Genomic DNA, 18428 nt, shown 5'->3' with positions numbered 1-18428 from the left:
ACAGAGGCTTTGTCTGATTTTTGCTTACCTTTTTCTCTCCAGTAACAAGTATATCAGGCACTTGTAGGTAGTCCATGCATCGTTTTTTTTTTTTTTTCATGAATAACAGAATAGATGAGTGATATGTATAGTGTGGGACATGCTTTAACATGAGTATAGTCAAAGCTGTGAGGAGTCACACAGAAGACAGTTACTAACGCTGTCTGGTCCAAGCAAGGAAGAACGAGGGATGTCCGTGAATGCCGTTAACTGTACACGCATGTGCTCAGTGGCATTATTTCAACTTCTCCTCGTACTGAGCTATGGTGGTCATTGGGCTGTGTTGGAGTACAGGACTGACCTGGTCTCTGCCCACACTAAGCATGTGTGGAGAGTGCTTAGAGGGAGAGATCCAGGTGTGTCCGCCCATGGTGGGGGCCAGCCTGGGGCGGGGTGGGGGACCTTGTGTGGGAAGCTGCATTGGGAAGGGTTCCCTCGAGGGATCTAAGTGCTGGCAGGGTCAGGCAGGTTGGAAGAAGGTCTCTGAGGGAGCTGATCTGGGAAAGAAGCTGGGGTGGCCTGAATGTGGAGAGCAGCTCTCAAAGACGCTAGGACCAGGCCATCTCCAGTATCTGAACAGCAAATATTCCTTTTTGTGTGGTTGCAGAACCCCTAAAATTTTAGTGACAGTATGACTTAAAGACTCCGGCTTCCTAAGAGGGCTTCCTGTGGCTGCCATAACAAATGACCACAAACTTGGTGGCTTAAAACAACGCCTCTGCAGGTGCTAGGGAAGGAGCTTTCTTGGCCTCTTAGCTTTGCTGGCTCCTGGCAGTCCTTGGTGTTCCTCAGCCTGTTGCTGTATCGCTCCAGTGTCTGCCTCCTCCTTCCCTGTGTGTCTGTCCTCTCCTTCTCCTCTTAGAAGGATACCAGTCATTGGATTTAGGCCCCATTTTAATCCAGTATGACCATATCTTAAGTAATTACATCTGCAAAGACCCTATTTCCAAATAAGCTCCCATTCTGAGGTTCTGGGTAGACAAGAATTTGGGGGACATTATTCGGCCCATTACAGGAGGGGATGCTGAAGTTGCTAGAACAGTGCTGGGAGGCTTCCTCAAGGTCTTCTCATTCCTTGAGGGTTCTGGGTTGACAGCAGGCCGCAGACTTGGTTGTGGGGAGGGCTGGCCAGCCATGGCTAGAATTCCCATGTCTGGCAAGGGCTCGCAGGTACAGGATTCTTCCTTTCAGTGCCTAAACGGAGCTGTGAGACTGTGGGAGGTGGCCCTACTCATGCTGTCCTCGGTCGCGTCACCCTGTTCTTCCTGCAGCGAGGGGACAGATGTCAGGGTTTCTTCCTGATTGTTCCTAAAGCACCTTGAGAGAGGAGGAAGTGGCCACCAGCATAAAATGGCCAGAATAATTAATGACCTGAGCCAACAATGGTCTAGGGTTTTTCCATGGTCCTTCTCTCCTCTGGGAACAGTTTCCTGCCGTTTTCTTGCAGGCATGTTGCCAGGGACTTTCCGGGTCTATAGGACCTCGCTTTCCTTTTCTTTCTTGTTTATCTGCTTTCTCAGGTTCAGTGTCAGTTACTTCTTCCAGTTCCCTCGTGCTTGTATAAATTACTCAACACTGTCTTCCTATAACAGTGGTTTTTTAAAACTTACTGTGATTTCCAGATTTGATTTCCAAATCTAATTTCCACATTTGATTCCCAGAATTTCTGAGATAGTAAATTTGGAGTGATGTGATTCAGGTGAACTTCAAAAGCCAACTTGAGAAACATTTCCTCCAAAAGATTGTGTGTGTGTGTGTGTGTGTGTGTGTGTGTGTGTCCTTCTAGTGATACCTGGTGTATTAGAAAAGATGGCTTTTGCATTTACATGATGCTAATTGGCAGAGTTTGTCATCAGATAATATTTAAGATTCCAGATAGACTGTCTAGCGGTACAAATGCAAATTCTTTGCCTATCATTTGGCTATAGGCAAAGTGATTTTTAAAATAGAACTAGCAGTACCTTGAGAACATAGGCATACTGTTGGATGAAGAAGACAGTGGGGGAATGTGTGTTTGTGGCTTCAAGGCTAAGCCTAGGAAATGTGATTCCGGGTTGTTTCATTTTGTGCCTGTAATGGAGTAAATAATGGGATGGCTGTTGGGTCTTCATTTCTGTGACCCAGCTTTCAGCTTACTCTTTGAGTAAAAAGGGGATTTCAGGGTTTGTCATTCTCCTGACTGAATTCTTAAAAAGAGTCACCTGCCTGTTTGTATTCATTTATTGATTTGGGGCATACTACATGCTAGAACTGCGATGACTGTCCTTTTCTGAACAAAACAGATATTGGGACTGCCTGCCTTGTGTTTATAATGTCATCAGGTAGTACACATTAAACAGTTACCAGAATTAAAGGAAATTAGCTATCGTGTAAAGGGATGGAAAGGGAAATTCTAGGGAGCAGTGAGAGTTTACCATTGGGAGTGGGTGGAGGATGGGAGAAGGCCACTTCCCAGAGGAAGTGACCCTTCAAGTGGAATCTGAAGGGTGGAGAGGTTTGGGGGGAGAGCTCCAGTCTGATGAGAGCTCGTGGGTACAGGATTCCTTCCTGGGCAGAGGGAATACACTGTGCCAGGCTTTGGGGCTAGCATTGTTCCTGCACATTAGAGGATCTGAGTGGGCCAATGGGGCTGGAGCACTGAGGGGAGGTGAAGCCAGCAGGGTGTGTAGATGAGACATGTTTTGTAGGCATCAGGCAGATTTTGAAATGAAAAGGAAGAGTTAGAGTTGGGGAGGGTGTGGAAGGGGCAGTGACATGATCACATCTACTTTTTGGAAAGGCCAGCCTGGGTACCTGAGTGACAAGCAGGAGGGGGTCCAGGAGGAAGTGGGGAGGCCAGTTAGGAGTCCAGACCAGAGGCGGTGCTAGCCTGGGCCTGGCGATGCCACAGGATTGGAGGTCTTCCTCAAGGTAGCAGTTGAAGGAAATGAGAAAGTTTATGGAGATGGAAAAGGAATCCCAGGTGTTTTTATATTCAGGACTAGCTACTTACCCGATGGGCCCTTATTCATAAAGCACAAACATGAACTCTTAAAGGTATTACAATATAAAGCCTTTCTTTGATGGCATCTCTGTTGACTTACGGTGTTTTTATTTGCTATTAAAAAAAAACTGGGGGTGCCTGGCTGGCTCTGTCAGTGGAACGTTATGACTCTTGATCTTGGAGTTGTGAGTTTGGACCCTATATTGTGTATAGAGATTACTTAAAAAATAAAACAGTATGAATTTTACTGTTTGTTTTTATTGTGCAGTGCCAGTTTTACATGTAAATATAAGATCAGCTGACTTGCATGTGGAATCACTGAAATTACATAATTCATATTATATAGCTCAGAGGCATGTTAATTTTGTTCTTACTAGAACGTTAGAAACACTGCACAAGCTAACTCAACTGTGTGTGTCTGTGTGTGTTTATAGATTTTTTTTTTTGAGGTGTAATTGACATACAACATCAGTTTCAGGTATACACCATAATGATTTGATATTTGTATGTTTTGTGAAATGATCACCATAGTAAGTCTAGTTAACATCTGTCACCGTACATAAATTTTTTTCCCTTATGATGACACTTTACAAGATCTATTCTCTTAGCAACTTTTGAGTATGCAGTATAGTATTATTAAATGTAGTCACCATGTTGTATTTCACATCCTGTGATTTATAATGTGAAATTTGTACCTTTTGACCACCTTCACCCATTTTGCCCATTCTTACCCTTGCCTCTGGCCATCACCAATCTCTTCTGTACTATGACCTTGTGGTGGTGGTGGTTTTGTTTTGTTTTGTTTTAGATTCCATATGTAAGTGAGATCTTATGTTGTTTTTCTCTGATTATTTCACTTAGCATAATGCCCTGAGGGTTGATCCATGTTGTCAAAAATGGCAGGATTTCATTAATTTTTATGGCTGAATAGTATTCCACCACTGATATACACACCACATTTTCTGTTTTCTTTCTTCATTTATCCATGAATAGACACTTAGGTTGTTTTCCTGTCTTTGCTATTGTAAACATGGCTGCAGCGAACATGGGGAGATATATATATATATATATATATATATATATATATTTCCCCCCCCCCCAAATTAGTGGGTCTGTTTTTCTTTTCTTCAGGGAGATAATCAGAGTGGACTTGCTGGATCCTCTGGTAGTTCTATTTTTACTTTCTTGAGGCACTTCCACAGTGTTTTCCATAGTGGTTGTATCTGTTTATATTCCTGCTGACAGTGCACAGGGTTCTCTCCTTTTCCACATCCTTGCCAACACTTGTTTTAATTTGCATTTTCCTGGTGATGGGTGATATTGAGCACCTTTTCATGTACCTATTGGCCTTCTGTATGTCGTTGGAAAAATGTCCATTCAGATCCTCAGCCTATTTTACTTATTTATTTGTTTTGCTGTTACATGAGTCTTTATTTTGGATATTAGTCCCTTATATAGGATTTGCAAAAATTTTGTTCCATTCATTGGGTTGCCTGCTCATTTTTTTGATGGTTTCCTTTACTGTACAGAAACTTGTTAGTTTGATGTAGTCCCCCTTGATTACTTTTACTTTTGTTGCCTTTGCTTTTCATGTCAAATCCAGAAAATCATCACCAAGGCTGATGTCAAGGAGATTACCTTGTAGCAGTTGTATGGTTTCAGGTCTTCTTTTCAAGTCTTTAATCCATTTTGAGTTGATTTTTGTGTGTAGTGTGAGATAGTGGTCCAGTTCCATTCTTTCATTCATTCTTTCGTTCATGTGGCTGTTCAGTTTTCCCAACACCTTTTTTTGAAGACTGTTTTTTTTTTTCATTGTATATTCTTTGTTCCTTTGTCATAAATCTACCATTTATGTGTGGGTCTATTTCTGGGCTCTCTCTTCTGTTCCATTGATCTGTGCATCTGTTTTAATGCCAGTACTGTACTATTTTCATTACTATAGTTTGTTTTGTAGTTCGAGATTGGAGCAGGTGCCGCCAGCTTTTTTCTTCCTCAAGATTACTTTGGCTATTTGGGGTCTTTCGTAGTTCCATACAGATTTTAAGATATCTTGTTCTACTTCTGTGAAATACTTCCTAATTCAGCTGTTTTTGTTTCACGTCTTCAAATTCAAACATTCTGCCAACGCTCTCTACCTTTGTTTTACTGATGAGTAAGGAAGGACCCGAAGGGGCAAGGGTCTGTGGGTTGTTTAGTCTTTCCCTGTGTTGTGTCTTTATGGTCAGCATTAAGTGGTTGACTTAACCAGGGAAATAACATGAGTAAGAAAGTCTATGGCAGGTTCCCTTGGTCATTCATGTTTCTTAGAATGCCTTCTTTTTGCATTTGCTTAGTTTTGCTTTGGAAGGAAAACATGGCCTCTCCAGGCTGTCAGCATTCCTGTTTACTTAGTTACAGACATGACATGCTTACTTTGTACTTGATTTTAGTCTAGCTCAACTTCCATATATCATGGGTCCACCAGAGTTCTGTGCTCCTTGGGCATTGCAAACACCGTATGTACTTGGGGCTGCAAGGGGCCCTGGTGGACACGCCTTTCACCCATGTTGGAGAGCTCTGCTCTGCTTATGCCACCAGGCTTCGCTTACAAAACACAAGTTCAAAGATACAATTTTAAATGTCAAGATGGTGGCAGGATAGCATTAAGCCAAGTGGCCCTTGTCAGTGTGGGTATACGGTGTGACTACATGGGTTCCGTGTCCACAGAGCAATAGTCCTGTCTCTCAGCTGCCTGGGAGCCTGTATCCTGGATTCACTTGAGTCTGTGTCAGGTTTACTTTTTGCATGCTCAGTCAGAGAAGATTAATTGGGCAGATCATTATTGGCAGCCCTGGCCCAGGCCTGCGGTCCAAGAGTGCTTGGCTTCTCAGGCGCTGTAGGCAGCTGTCACTTCTTTTGGAGGCATGGTTTCTGGATGGGTTTCTAGGCAAGCAGCACCAGGGCCATTCATCAGCTCCTGGTGCCGTAAGCAGGGTCTGCACAAATCAGGCCCTTAACAGAGCTGCCTTCCTAGTTACTTGTGTGGGCTTCAGAATAAGAGACATGATTAAGAACATTTTTGGAAAAAGCTAAGGGTTCAGAATTTGTGATTTTTAAATTCAATTATGGTGTTCCCTCCTCCCACCTCTACTGTCACTTAGATTTCTTCCTCTGCAAGCATTAATTGCCTGCTTTGGGAACATTTGTAAGCCTATTGTCAGGAACTAGAAGTTCTGGCTTGTTCCTTGCAGCTCTACCTTTGTAATCAGGAGAGGTTCCATTATCGGTACGTGGTACTAGATGTTCTGGGGGCTTAGATGGTAGCAGTTCTCTCGCTTCGGCATGCGAAAGAATCGCCTGCGAGCCCAGATTCCTGGGCCTCAGCCCCAGCATTTTGATGGAGGTGGCTGGGATATGCTCCCAAGGCAAGTCTGTCGCAGTTGATGGTCAACATATTTGGAGAAACATTAATCTGGGCTGTCAAATCCTCTGATGGTGTGGAGTGTGGGGGTTCTCTGAGAACTAGCTGAGGCACGATTTCTTATCTGACTGGGGCAGAGCTGGTAAGGAGGCAGCATGGCAGGGAACCTGGGCTTTTCTTGGAAAGTGTGTGGAGGGCACTTGTTGCCCACCTGGACCTCCCTGCCTGGTCCCAGGAGCAGCACAGCCTCCCCTAGGTGCAGCAGGGAAGTGGTGCATTGAATGGGGGTTAAAAGAAAGTGAAACTAATCTCAGAGGAGGTTATTAGGTGTGGCTCTGTTCAGAAACACTATGTGTTTTTTTTATTTTTTTCTTCAGGAAATGTTGATTTAATCCACGGGGGAAACAGGCAGTTTTTTCTTTTTAATTGGAACTTACTCTGATGCTGAGGAGCGGCTGCCCTGCTTCCTGTGGTATTAGTGAGCATGTTTGAGCTGTGCCCGAGCATTAGGTGGATTCCATTGAGATGATAATAATGGTCAGGGGTCCAGCGAGGTAAGGGGGTGGAAAGGTGGGTGGTAGGAGGCCAAGCGGCTGTCCTCTGATTTTTATACAGAAATACATCACCCTGACATTTTAGTTCTTACGTTCTTGGGTAATACTGAATACTATTAATATCTATTGTTTTTTTGAGTGCTTGCTGCAGGCCGGGCGCTAAGCACTTCCGAGTGTCATCTCTTTACTCACAGAAATCCCTGGAGGCACTACCCCCCCACCCCCACCCCCCGCCTTTTCATACAGGTGGAAATAAGTACAGAGACCTTATAGATGGCTGAGGGGGATTTTGAGTTTACTCATTATTCTAGGCTTGCTTGGCTGATGGAAGGCCTCTCTTTGCTCACAATGCCATGTCTTGCTTTTACTATCCTCACATTCATTTTAGCTGTTGAGGGGAGCCCCTGGAGGTGGCTTTGATTTTGTGCATTATCTCCAGGTGCTGCTTATTGGGACTGTCTTGTTAACAGAAATTGTTGTTTACATTTGAATGCAATTTAGGCCCAGATTCTTTGGGCTGTGTTTTGGTTTGCTTTGTTTCTTTTCTTGCCCCCCCCCCCCCCCAGCCTTTGCTACAAAAGGATCAGGGATTAAAGGGAGCTGGTGGGTCTTGGCTTCCCTTTCCCTGCTTTTCCTGTGAGATTCTTGCTTGCCTGAATGTGTTTAGAGCGACTGTGATGGCATAGACGCTGGAAGAGGCAAACCTGGGGGTGTGGAAGGGCCTAAGTTCTAGATCTTACAGATGTTGGGTTTTTTCTTCACAATTCCAGTGCATCCCGGATGACCTGTGGAGAATTTGGCTTGGAAATCCATTATCAACCTGGATGGACTCTTTTGCAGTTATCCCTCTTTTCACTTAAAAGCTTCATGGTCTCTTTGGTAAATCCCTCAAGTCTTTTCTGAGGTAGCAGTATTCATTTTCCTTTTATTATATGTGTGAAGAAAGGCAAAGAGGGAGGATAAAATGCAGTTGCTTGGTAACTCCCTGGTGGAAGTGGTGGCCCTCAGAACTGCCCCTTGTTTAACCAAGTTCTGGATTCCCATGTGGGTGCCTGAGCCTTGTCTGCGCGGACCTGGCAGGGCAGGCCATTTCTGTTCCAGTTTCTCATCTCCGTTTTCTGGCTCCCTGTCCCTTCTTCATTTTATTGCTCCCCCCCCCCTTTTTTTCCCCTTAAAAACCTCTTCCAAGAAAGTCTGGCTTTTGCTCTAAGTTTACGACCATAAATTTTGAGATGGTACACGTCACCCTCTTAATCTAATTGAGCCAGCACATCATTGTGAAGACATCATTTTATTTGGGGGTATTAGTTGCTATGGTTATTTGCTGAGACTAACAGAGTCTGTGTTCTCTCAGTTGGATTTTTGGAAACTGCTATCTGAGAATGACAGCGGTGTGCCTTGCTGTAGGAATAGCCAGTGTATACCCTGACCATTAAAATAATTTTTAAAAAGCACAGAAAAATACTTTGGGTGGAATTTTAGAGCTGGAAGAGCCCTTAAAGATCACTGGCCATCCTTCTGGTTTTCAAAGAGTTCTCTAAGGCTAAGGTATTAATTTACTTTCCCTAGGTTCACAGGCATTGTTCCTGGGTGAGGATGAAGACTGTTTCTGATTCTTACTCTAGCTTCCATTCTGTTTTTTTGTGCAGCAGTTGAAGTCTTTTCAAGGAATCCATTCTTTGAATATATACGGAGGTCCTGTATGCTCTAGGTGCTGTGCTTAGAAGGGGAAAAGCTCTGTGATCTTGACTTGCTGGGTCTCTGTTGGGAATCCCAGCCCTCGAGTCGGAGAGTGTGGTGCCTGGACCAGCAACATTGGTATCACCTGGAAACTTGTTTGGAATGCACACTCCCAGACCTACTGAATTAGAATCAGCGTTTTAACAGGATCACCTGGTCTTCAGGTGCATGTTAAAGTTGGAGAAGCACTGCTGTGGGATGGTAGGACATTGTAGAAGCAGAAACTAAGTCTTGAGGCCTGAGCTAGGATCAACTGCCCTTCCCTCATACTGTTCCTCTCTTCTATGTTGGGCTTAATAGTAGTGCAGTGGTGTTGAGCCAGAGGAAGCTCACCGATCTCTGCCTGAGTTCTAGCTCTGCCCCATCTGGACCCTCTGGTCTTCTAGTTCTGCCGACCCTGACTTCTGTGGTCTCTTCTTAACCTTCCCCACCCCCCTTTTCTTAAGTGTGCCTATTTGAGGAGTGTAACTCAAATACCACCTTCTCAGGAAGCTAGGCACTTCAGATCTGTGCACCCTATGAAGCCCATTTGTCTTGAATGTCTCGTTAGCGTTCTGATTCTTTTTTACTTGGGGCTGGCTTCCTTCCCCACTCAATGGACAAGAAGGATTTCATGATATTCTTAGCCTCAGTGCATTTAAGAGGCACCACTTAGGTTAATAAACTTTGCGAGAACATATGCACACTACTTTGAGTTACTGTTAAGATAAAAAAATAGTGTTCTTTCATCCAGGGTTTTTGCGTTTCCTTTCATCTGCAAGGGGTAAAAAGAAATTTTAATTCTGTAAGTACATTAGAGTTTTCTAAGCATCTGAGGAAAACCTTTAAGGACTCAAATTATTTTCGGTAGTTAGTTCATTAGAAGGTTACAGGTTTACTCCACTATCCACAAGTAGAGCATTCCTATGAAAATTTCCTAAGCTAGAATGGGATCCCGTGAAGAAGCAATTACTATTAATTTACGTGGAAAAACTTTCAAAGAATCCCTAGAGCCCCAAAATAACTTCTGTCAGGCTTTTCTGGTACTTTAGGACATGACTTGCTAACGGATGCACAAAATAAATTGAGATAAAACACAGATGCTCACAGACGCAGTTCGAAGCTATGGCCGCTCCAGCTGCTCCGGTGCTCGCTCACTGCACAACAAACACTGAGCGCTCTTTTCCTTTCTCCACGTGAGAGGAAAAATCCTTTTGGATTTCTTTTGGTTAGTGAAAATAGGTGCTAATCGAGATACTTTGTTAAAGTGAAGTGGCTTAAGTCGAACGTCAGAAAAACAGGGGATACCTGTATTTGGTAAGTTTGATGAATTAATGAGACAAAAATTCCTTAATTCTTAAGCTAATTAAGATTCTCCTTTTGTTGATTCTCTCATCTCCAACCTGTGTTCAGCCTGTGCTTGTGGGAAGGAAAGAAAACCAGCATCTAGGGGCAGCCCTGTGCTCTGCTCACATTTTTTCTTCCTTTTCAATTTCCACAGCAAGCCTGTGAGGTACTTGTTACCCTCATAGTGACAGAGACTCTTGGAAAGGTTGAGCCGTTTTCCCAGTCCTAAAGCTGGTAATGGGCAGATCCAGGGTTTGAATCCATGTTTCGAGTCCACACACTTCATACTCTTCTGAATTGACCTTGAGTAAATGTGTGTGTGAGTGTGTGTGTGTGTGTGTGTGTGTGTGTGTGTGATGTTTACACTTGAACTGCATGGAAATACCCTTTCTTTTTGCTTTTTCACTTGTTTAGTCCCTCTTAAAATGGAGTTCTTTGTTTTAACCAAGCAAATCACCATTGTTTCGCTCGAGGGAGTTTTTCTTGTACTGACCCACTGTCTTAGAAGGTCTTGGAGCTTTATGCAAACGTAATTGTTCTCAATCCAGTCCCTCAGTTCTCTGTGTCCTTGCTCTCTGCTTTGTGTCAGGGCTGAGCGATGCACGTTTTGGCCTGGGCTCTTTCGGGCTTAAGTTTTCATTATAGGTCTCATGCTGACTTAATCATTTAACATATTGGTCCTTGATGAGCAGATGTTTTTTTGAGTACCTATTATATGACAGTAAGGTAGTCTGGAATGTCTTCATAAAAGATTACGTTCTAGGACTTAAACTCCCCGTGTTCTTAAGAAGAACAGCGAATGTAGCACTTCGGAAATAGAGTTGTCTTCATGTATATCTTTGTATATAATTACCTGTCTCTAATGGGGGTGCTACTGAGCCCTCATAATCCAGATGTGAAGTTGGAGTTTTCAGTTAGGGAGCAGAGTTTCTCTGAATCCCTCATTTTCTGATTATCTCCTGGCTGACCTGTGGTCTTTGTACCCAATGTCAAGGTTGAGAGGTGTCCTTTGCCATCTAGTCATCCCACAAAGAGAAAGCCCCTTGACTGTGGCTGTATGTTTTTGGCAGTGAAGCAGGATGGGAAGTCAGAGAAGTCCCAAAATGAAGTTCTGGGCCAGCTCCTTATTGAAAGTCCTAATCAATGTTTAAGTTGATTTTGTCTCTCTTCTTCATAAATATATGGTTACCATTTCTTTAGGGATGAAGTCTGAATTCCTTAGCTTGATATTCCAGTCCTTCTATGATTCTAACCCCTTTTCCTAGTCTTACCTTCTTTCCATCAGGCAACTGCCTGCTGTTTGATCTTGGGTGCTCTGCTTTTGCATCTCTTTGCTTCCTGTTGCTACTTCTAGAATATCTTCCCTTGCCTATTTACCCTGCCCTGCACCTCCTCTGATTTCTACAAATCCGAATTATATTGAACTACTGAACTTTAAAGGCTCTTTTCAAATGCTACTCCCTATTGTTTTTTTCTGGGAAGAGTCTGCCAATGGCCCTAACTAATATCCTGCTTGCACTTCTCTACCTTCCCCCCCCCCCTTTGATTGCTTTAGCATGTTTACCTTAATTTAGAAGTTTGTGTACAGTAGTTCTTCTCCCCCTTCCCCTGTCTGCAAGGGATATGTTCCAAGATCCCCAGTGGATGCCTTGAAACCACAGATAGCACTGAAACCCATATATTCTAGGTTTTCCCCCGCTGCACTTAGATTGCACATACATGCCAATGATAAAGTTTAATTTATAAATTAGGCACAGTGAGATGTTAACAACAATAATTAATACAGTAGAACAGTTAAAACAATACACTGTAATGAAGATTATGTGAATGTGGACTGTCTCCCAAAATATCTTCATGTACGCACCCTTCTTGTGATGGTGTGAGATGATAAAATGCCTATGTGATGAGATGACGTGAAGTGAATGACGTAGGCATTGTGACATAGCATTAGGTAACTACCGACCTTCTGACATTAAGTCAGAAGGAGAGTCATCTGCTTATAGACCGAGAAGGGTGGCAGGTACCTGAAACCACAGGTAAGGGGGGGCTTACTGTACACAGATGAGGTCCTTCTAAATTACATTCTCCTAAAAGGTATGGAATGTATATATATTGTTCTTTTATTTCTTTGAGTACATTGATAAAAGAGTCACAAATATTTGAGTAGGTTAGGCCATAGAGTATAGTAGTTGAGAGTTTTAAAGTCAGAATTATTTAATCTCTGAATCTGTTTCTCCATCTGCAAAATGGGAATAATAATTCCTACTCGTAGGATGATTGTGAGGACAGAATGAGTTAAAGTACTTAGTAGGTACCTATTACATAGTAAGTACTCCATAAATGAATGCATCATGTATTTACACTTATTTTGTCTACATCAAGGCGAGTTTGGGTCTCCCATTTTACTCCCGAAGGATGTTTCCATGTCAATAGAATTAGAAACTTTATCAGGGAAAGGGTGAAGCCCCTTTCTTCTATTGAATTTCATTTTAAAAAATTAACTCAGAAAATTTCATTAGCCTTAGTGCTCTGGTTGGAAAAAAAAAATTCTCCAGAGTCTGTGTTGGCTATGGCCTCATTTAGGAAATAGAATTTTAGGGAAATGGCCTCAGGAAAAGTACACGGATGTATAATCAGAACGCACATGATGTAACATGTGGTGGTTGATATCGCTGGTGGGCATATCATCCTCTGGTGACACGAGCGGTCTTCTGAGTCTGCTCCAGACAGATCTGAAAGAATGTAAGAGACATGCTGGTGGTGACTTCATCCCTCCAGCCCTTCCCCTCTATGTCTCAGGCTTAAATGGGTAAGATGAACAAGAGTCCTCTGAATGTATTAGGGCATTTCTTCCCCCATGGAGGCCAGGGCCCCTCCCTCCATTGCTGATTGAGTGCCCACTGGACATTTCCCTTCTCGGCTGGATGTCTTCATCAGCAGGACATGATCTCTTCCCAGCACTACCTTTGAGGCTGGCTTGTTTCTCCTTGGGTTATTAGCACCCTTTTTCTGATACAGTCCATCGCCACCTAGTGGTCACAGGTAAGACTGCATCACAGAAACTAGATGAATGCTGGGGGGTGTATACAAAATCTGTTAAGATTTTGAACACCGTCTCTTTTTGCTCCTGAAGTGCAGGGTTTCAGGCCGTAGAATGAACAAAGGAACATCACTTGCTTTTCTTACAGTTAAGCAGTGGCATTAGGTTTAAAAATGCCACTCGCAGACTGAGAAATGCCTGTCCCCAAGTGCAGTTTCTGATAGGATCTATTTTCAGCTTGCCCAGGTATGGGGAAAAAGAGAAGTGTCTCTGGAACTCTGTTTTCATCTGTTTTAGCTCCAGACTTGGGGACAATCAGGGGCTGAAAGGGCAGACATGGCTGTGGCTGACACCAGACATGTTTATAGCCCATTCTCCTGGTCTCTTGGTATAGAGAAGGTTTTACTTCATGTGCCTGCTGGTGGGTCTCTCTACAGCTCTGTGGGAATCTTTCTCAACAGATAACATTAGGGGAGGTGGTTTTATGTTAACAGAAAGCACATTCCTAGATATACAAGCTTCAGCCAGACTTATCCAAGTTTGAAGTTTCTCCTGTATATATCTAATCAGCTTTTTTTTTTTCATCTGTGAATTATATGATGGGGAATTTCACCTTTGATGAGTGCAGTGAACTAGTAGAGTGCCTAACTTCCCCTCCTGCTTTGTTCCTTGTGTGTCTCCTGCTCTCAGCCAGGTGATGTGGTGGCTTGTGAGGACCTAGTGGTGAGCATGAAGAGACACAATCCTCATCCTTAAGGAATTTACTAGTTGGGGAGGTACTAAGAGAATTACCACCTGAACAATATAAAATTGCTATGGAAAAAAAAAGGAGGTTCATAGGACTTAGAGTGAAGGTAGGGTAGGGGTTGGCCGGGTTACAGAAGACAGGGCAGGCTTTTTGGAGGACTGAACTTCTGAGCTGAGGGCTGCATGTATGAGCAGGATGTTCAAGGAGCTGGCAGAACCTAGAAAGGGAGTTGGGGGCCCAGGACCCACAAGACCTCTCAGACTTTGGGAGGGAATTTGGTCTTGGTGTTTAGAACTCTGGGAACCCATCGCAGGATTCACTATTGGAGCTTACATGACTGGGGAGAGAACTGATTAGAAGAACAAAAGTGGGTATGGGGGACCAGAGCAGAGGCATTTGCAGTTACCCAGGCAAATGGGGGCATTTGATGTAGGGGTTCCTGATGGTGATGGGGAAGAGTGAATAGAACTGAGATGCTTAGGAGGCAAAACAGGCACACTTGGGAAAGACATTGTGTTGCCAGGGACAACACGTGGGTGTATGACTTTGACTTTTGTGGCAGGACAGATAGTGTCAAACTGCGGATGCAGGAAGAGGCCCTTGGTTGGCCCTTTTTTGAGAGGGTAGAAGAGGAGAGAGAGTTTGTTTTAGAGAATGGTAAGTTAACCTGAAAATGGGAGTTGCAGCAAAGCTGCAGTTTTGGGGACTCACGTCCATCTCTCAGCCCTCACTGTGGGTCCTTTTATTGGGCCATCTGAGATATGCCACCTGTAAGCCAACTTCTGTTGCTCTGCCCAGTCAGATCAGTACAACATGTCTCGAGGGCCGCCTTGTCTGGGCCTGTCTCAGGTACTTACTTTGCATTATGCCAGGGAGCCACTCATGCGTGGGATCATTCCAAATACAAGGTGAACAGGCACAGAGAGTAAGTGTAATTGGCTTTCAGAGAATGGAGAGATTAGCTGGGCCTGAGGACTTTGGTGTTTGTGCTTTCAGCAGCCAACAGGTCTTCTTGTCACAAATACTTACCTTGGCAGTTGGACTTCATTAATTGTAATCAGTTTCTAAATCCAGGGAGATGTGACCAAGGAGTAAACAATTTTATGGATAGTCATATACAGTTCCGGTAACTTTGGAGGTCAAAGAAAGGTCGTAGATGCACTGAAATAAATGTAATGGTAAGGTTACTTTGGATCCTTCATCATGTGCATTTGTGTGTGCACATGGATGTTAAATTTTCCCCAATGAGAAAATGGGAATGGCTTGACTTAGGGTACTGAGGTAAAACTTGTATAACTTAAGGTAGATCCTAACTTAAAAAAAAAAAAAGTATCAACCTTCTTTTACTGAAAAAAGAATTGGTACTAAATTGTCTTAACACTCTGTGCAGAGCATGGCATCCCTAGGAAGAGAAGGGCACTTCCCTCTGTTCCCCTAGTCAGCAGATACTTTTGAGAGTGGTCCCTCAAGGCCCAGACTTCTAGCTGCTTCTGTGTCCCTTAGCTGCCTGGTCTCCTCACCCAGAGCAGAGATGACTTAATTCTATAAGGCAAATACTTGTCCTCCCCAGATGCTGCCAGTTAATGACTCCTGTCTGCTCTGGCCAGCATTCTGCCTTTCTAGCAACAGATGTTACTACACAGTAAATATCATTGACTTTTGGCACCTTGCTGTATCTTGCACTGAACCTGAAACAGTGGGGTTATATGAGCAGGGTGTCATGAAGCTTGGCACGCACTCAGCACTAGTACCAGCCTCTCTGCCTTCTCCACTCCTCTTACTGGCGTGTGCGTGTTAGATTCCTGTTGAGTCAGGGTGAAGGCTTTAGAAAGAAATCTCCCTGTAGCTACATGGCAGAGTTGATCACCTACATAAGATTCCACCAGTCGTTTTTGGGTTGAAGTAGACAAGAGTCAGTGTGGTTTAGCTGTTCTTTTTGGTGTCTTCTCCATTGTCCCAAGTAACAGAGAGGGTTTTATCTTAACGGAGTGAGGCATCATGGTGAGTCCACATGCTAAAAGGATCTCGGTTCCCAGGAGCTGATAGAGTCCCAGATCCCCACGTTTGCGCTGTGTGCTCTTGTGTCACTCCTCCAACTTAGCTGATTTCTCAGCACAGGTAGTCCTGCCTAACTTCTCTGGGTTCTGTCATTACAGGGTTCACACATTAGGGAAGAGTAGCCCAGACTTGCCTAGAACTGAAGCTTACAGTGTACAGAGTGCTTGTGCAGTGTGTCTCCCTGGGTCTCCTGACAATCTCATGGTTTAGGTGGGCCTGACAGCTTATGTCAGGTGAGGCGACTGAGAAGTTAGACCTAACCTAGGGTTAGTTATACTTCTAGGAAACAGTGGAGCTGAAATTTGAGTCCAGGAGCCAGGTGAGATTGGGGTGGGGACATGGGGCTGGGGAAGGGGCTGATGGGCCTACAACCAGGATTCCATGCAAGGCAAGTATAAAGGGGGAGGTTTCTCAAAGCAAGCTTGAGCTGCTGTTCCAAAGACTGGGGAGTGGATGCTGAACAAGCAAAATACCCAGTGTCCCCCTACACCTTTACCAAGATTCTCTCTCAGGCATGAGCCATTCAAGCCCATGGGGAAGTCCTTTTCAGATTCCAGTACTGGGATTTTTAGTCTGTCTAGCTGTGCTCACTGGCCTACAACCCAGCATGGACTCAGACCAGTACTCACTACCTAATTCTTCTGTTGGGGGAGAGGCCTCCTTATCAGCTTTGTGGGGCCCACATGGCTTCTCAGGTTTGTGTTGTGGTGGGGTGTGCTGTGTGTCACTTGACGACAAAGTAAGGTTACTTTCTGGGCATAAGCTAACAGGCCCTGCTGCAGGTTAAATGGGTCCCCCTGTGAAAAGGCCCCACAAAGGCCCCGTTGTCCCCGTTGTGCGTTCTTAGCCACTCCTTGATCCTCATTGGTAGCCGCTCCTGGCAGCACAGCTTCTCAGGTGCATGTTGGGAGTTTTCCCAAGCCTGCCTTAGGTTTCACCTTTCTTTCACTTTGTGTAGATGCTTGTCCAGCTTGAGTCTTTCTTGCTTATGGGGGAGGAATAGAGGATTGTTAGGTGGATAGAGAAGCAACTCTAGTCTTGCTCTTGGCTCAGGCCTTTCTTTGTGAGTTCTCATCAGGAGAACATTCTGACTGCAATGAGACTGAGTACAGCCGTGCCCACATTCTATGCCTGATACTCTTTGGCCTTCTTGGGGGCTTTGTCTTCCATTCTGAAAGGTGATTCTTCCTTATCTTATCCTGCCTGCCTGTGGCCTCCTGTCTCTCCTCCCCACAGTGTTCTGACTTTGAGATGAATCTGTTTCTGTCTTGACTTGTCAGGGAGTGATTTGTGTTCTTAGGGATATCCTCAGCTTGGGGCGGCCAGTTTTAGGAGATGCCTGATTCTTCTGCTGGCCTCTTTGGACTTTTTGCCAAGGACCATTGCATTAAAGTGACTGAACCAGGGAGAGACTGGAGACTATTGGCTGGTGGCTCCTGGGTTCTCCTCCACTTCAAGTGCCTTCCTCTTCTGGTGTAGAGCAGAGGGTCTTGCAGAAGCCATGCTGTCTTGGGATTCATGTCATCCGAGCCGATAGGAGGGGGTAGTCTTTGAGCAGGAGCCCCTGATGTACGTGGGGTAAGCCTGAGCCCCAGACCTGAGAACAGCAGGACTGCTTAGCCAGGCTCTTCCACTGGCAGCTACTGCTTGGAAAAAGCTCTGGATCGGTGAGCTTGTACACCGGCGCTTGAATTTGTATACCCCCATCTGCACACACACATTATTCAGCATGCACTGAGCGGGATGCGTTGCCAGGTACACAGAGAGGAAACAAACAAAACCAAAAGATGGAAAAAAAACATGACCCCTCAGTTTGAGGAACAGATCTGGGAACTAAAAAAGAGAAGAGCTGAAGACCATGGATGCTTTTATTCCATTAGATTATGTTGGTTTGTGAAGCCAGAATCCTCCCAACCTCCTCCCCATATCTCATTAAAGCCAGTCCGTGTTGCCAGTTATGCCTCCCATTTCCCTCGTCTGGGAATTTGGACATAATACCATTTCCCCTTCAATAAGGGAAACATCTATGAGGGTAATTTGAATGATTAGCTTAATCTGCAGGAAGGCTGCACATGGAATTAAGTTAAGCACATTTGTACCAAGCAGCTGTGTCTGTCAGGCCACTTAAAGGTACCTGGGTGGTTTTATACCCTTAACAGAAGCTGAGGGTTCAGGAGGGATCATTGGCTTTTAATACTGCCTTAAATGAAAGCTTATTTTTTTAAATTTGACAAGGGTTTCCAAGAGCTTTCTTTATAGATAACATATGTGGGATGTGTTTTTACCCCAATTCAGAACATTGCCAGGGCTTTGTTCTTGTGGCAGCGGGGAACACGATGACCCAGGGAAATGGTTCAGATGGAAATTTTTCTTGCTGGCTGGTCACTGTCCTCATGAGGGGAACTGAAAGGGTTGTGAGAACTCGGCCTCACGTGTACTTGAGTCAGAATAAGGAATCCAGGAGCTCCTGTGCCGTGGGAATGGGGCACTTCCATGCCCTTTCTTCCTGCTCCCTACCTAATGTGGGACCGTGTGTGGGG

The 18428-nt window shown here is 44.4% G+C and overlaps 1 protein-coding gene across 6 annotated transcripts in view; it reads left to right on the top strand.

The window, feature by feature from the left end:
• ARHGAP26 (Rho GTPase activating protein 26) overlaps nt 1–18428 on the top strand; it is a 414027-nt gene that overhangs the window by 80588 nt on the left and 315011 nt on the right. The gene's annotated exons all lie outside the window — the stretch shown is intronic.

This window comes from Ursus americanus, chromosome 5, assembly GCF_024610735.1.
Source record: "Ursus americanus isolate L20-20 chromosome 5, mUrsAme1.1.p, whole genome shotgun sequence".
NCBI lineage: Eukaryota > Metazoa > Chordata > Mammalia > Carnivora > Ursidae > Ursus > Ursus americanus.
The sequence above is the reverse complement of the archived record's forward strand: the minus strand, read 5'-3'. Positions and strand labels throughout refer to the sequence as shown.